The 2,565-nt window shown below is 48.0% G+C and overlaps 1 long non-coding RNA gene across 1 annotated transcript; it reads left to right on the top strand.

Annotated features, from left to right (window-relative positions):
• Positions 1-505: 505 nt before the first annotated feature.
• On the top strand, positions 506-2,033 carry LOC148106718 (uncharacterized). Its single transcript, XR_015723599.1, has 3 exons — positions 506-731; positions 842-1,034; positions 1,226-2,033. It is a non-coding gene; the product is annotated as an uncharacterized LOC148106718 (long non-coding RNA).
• The last annotated feature ends 532 nt before the right edge of the window (positions 2,034-2,565 follow it).

Here is a 2,565-nt window from a genome sequence, read left to right on the forward strand (position 1 = left end):
CTCTGTTTTCAAGTGAAAAATAAATGTTCCTGGTTCACAACCGCGACAGAACAGAAGGCCGGCTTTTCCTTCCTTCCCTGTAGAACTAAGCATGTGTATATAGATTGCAGCACAAATGGGCTCACCCTAGAAGGATGTTTTGAAGGTCTGAGAAGCACTATCCACTCCATGGGTGAGACAAGAAGGCAAAGCTATTCCCGCTTGGAGCATTCCTTTTGGCGCTTAAAATTGCCTTGGATATGCATAAAAGCATTGCATTTCCTAAAGCCCAAGGCTGGAACAGTCTGAGAGCAGCTGACCTTGCCAGGAACCAGGCACACCCTTGCAGGAAGGGTTGGTGCAGAAGGGAAGGGGCAGGGCTCTGAGGGTGGTCTGCAGCTAGAGGGGTCCGCGAAAGGGGCCGTGTGTGTGTGTGTGTGTGTGTGTGTGTGTGTGTGTGATTGCAGCCCTGCCCATGATCCCCGTCATGCCTGCTCAGGGCGTTTAGCCAAGGAGGTGCCTCCTGGACCTCTGCACTCCCAGAGTTGTGAGTCATGGGGCCGGTTGCCTGGCATTCAAGGAGTTGGAAGCATCATACTCCCCAAGCAATCACCCCATGGGGGTGGAGCTACGTCTCTGTGTGCAGATCCGGAGCAGCCCAAGGACGCAGACCAGGAGCCAAGGAAGTGGAGTTTTGAGAGAGTGGACCTGTGGAGTTCCTGGCTGGGTGAATGCATGCTGTGTGGCCATAGGTGGGCTTTCTGGGAGTAGGGGCACCCCGGGTAAGAGGCAGGGTTCTGGAAGGGCATGTTGAGAGAGTTCATCATGGAGACTCAGTTTTCTTTCCTTTTTCCCTTGAAAGTCTCTTCTGCCTAGTCTCCGTCAACTGGCCATACACTCCAGACCCAGGAACTCCAGGGCACCCGCTCAGCAAAGCTTTTGTGGGATGGTTCGCAGACATTCCAGGGTTTCCCGTGTTCCCCAAGAAGAGCGAGAGAAAGGACCGCACAGTCCCCAACTTCAGTGCGGTGCCCCTGTCCCCCGACACAGTGCAGGTAATGGACCTTGAGCAGTTCCCCGAGTTCAGCAGGGTATTCCCTGTTCCCTCAGGCACAGGTGGGGCGCTAGGAAGGCCCAGAGCCCTTACCCAACTTCAGCATTGTGCTAGCTGTTTCCTGGGAATGGTGGCAATGGGCTGGGAGATAATTACTACTAAAAGACAAGTCTATGTTTCCCCTTCTCCCAGAAACAACAGCAGGTGTGCAGGCTTTAGGTCCGAGGAGCTGCTTCTCCCCATCTGACAACACTTCTCTGCTCTGGCTCCGCGACACCCTACGTTCTGAACGTCTGCATCTGAGTCAGTGAGGCAGCTTGACACGGGATCCAGCATTCAGAGAAAGCGGCAGGTCCATTTGGAGAAATGTCATATCCACATCAGGACTGGAAGTAAAACCTCTCATGAACCCACCATCTCCTGGGTTTTTCTCTTTTCTCTAGTTGAGCCATGAAGTAAAACTTAAGTAATAGTTGTCAGCGTTCTGAATTTGGTGAAGGAGGTACTTAGTTTCTGAGCTTGGAGCACTTTGCAGGGGATCCCATTTTCTCTGTTCATTGACTGCTTATGAATGTATTTTGAACAGCTGTTTCCTAGAAACACTCTTTCATTAGAAAGGGAAGGTGAGGTTTACTCTTTGTCTATTTTTAAGATATACGTTTGACAGTGTTTATACAGTTGGGCCTAAGATATGGGTGAGTGGCCACCATTTAGTGTTAGATGGCCTTTTGTCGTCACATACAAATATGGATGATGTCTTTCCAATTGTCAAAGGTGATGTTTCATCACTGATTAGTCTTTTCATCCCAAGAGTTACAATGGGGGTCGAGGGAAAATTCAAAATTATTCAGAGCAGCATTTTGCTGTTTAAAATATATGCTGGTGTTGGGTAGTAAGGAGGGCACATATTGCATGGTGCACTGGGTGTTATATACAACTAATGTATCATCGAAATTTACTATACTGTATGGAGACTATAACATTATGTAATAAAAAACAATAAAAAAATAAAGGTAAACCTTGTGTATCTAACTATACCAGATGTATCATCTCGATATTTTGAAGTGCCATATTCAATCTGCTGTTTCTTTGGTAGTGGAGTCAGAGGAGAGTCTTTGGGAATTCCTTTCGATAGAGGCATGGTGGTGGCTACAATTGGGTAGGCGACAGGGGCCCTGGGCTGAGTTCTGGAACTGCTTTCCTGATGCTGGGTGAGTCAGGTTATGCCAAAGAGTTTCTGTTTCTTCCCTATGAGATTGACAAAAACCGGCTTCCAACGGAAAAATCTTTCGTAACGTGCAAACATGCTCACAAGTGCCTGTGCCAAGGTGAAGTAAATGCCATACACTGATCTGTAAGAGACCACAGTTTGCTAGCAGGAGATAAACCCGAACGAACACAGCATGGGACACTTGGGGCAGAAACGGCTTCCGAAGAAAAAAAAGTTCTTGATGTGGAAAACCTATCTAAAGTGGTTGTAGCAAAGTAAACAGAATGCCACACACTTATGTGCAAGAAACAACAATCCCCAG

The sequence above is a fragment of the Ursus americanus genome, unplaced genomic scaffold (assembly GCF_024610735.1).
Source record: "Ursus americanus isolate L20-20 unplaced genomic scaffold, mUrsAme1.1.p SCAF_94, whole genome shotgun sequence".
Taxonomy (NCBI): Eukaryota; Metazoa; Chordata; class Mammalia; order Carnivora; family Ursidae; genus Ursus; species Ursus americanus.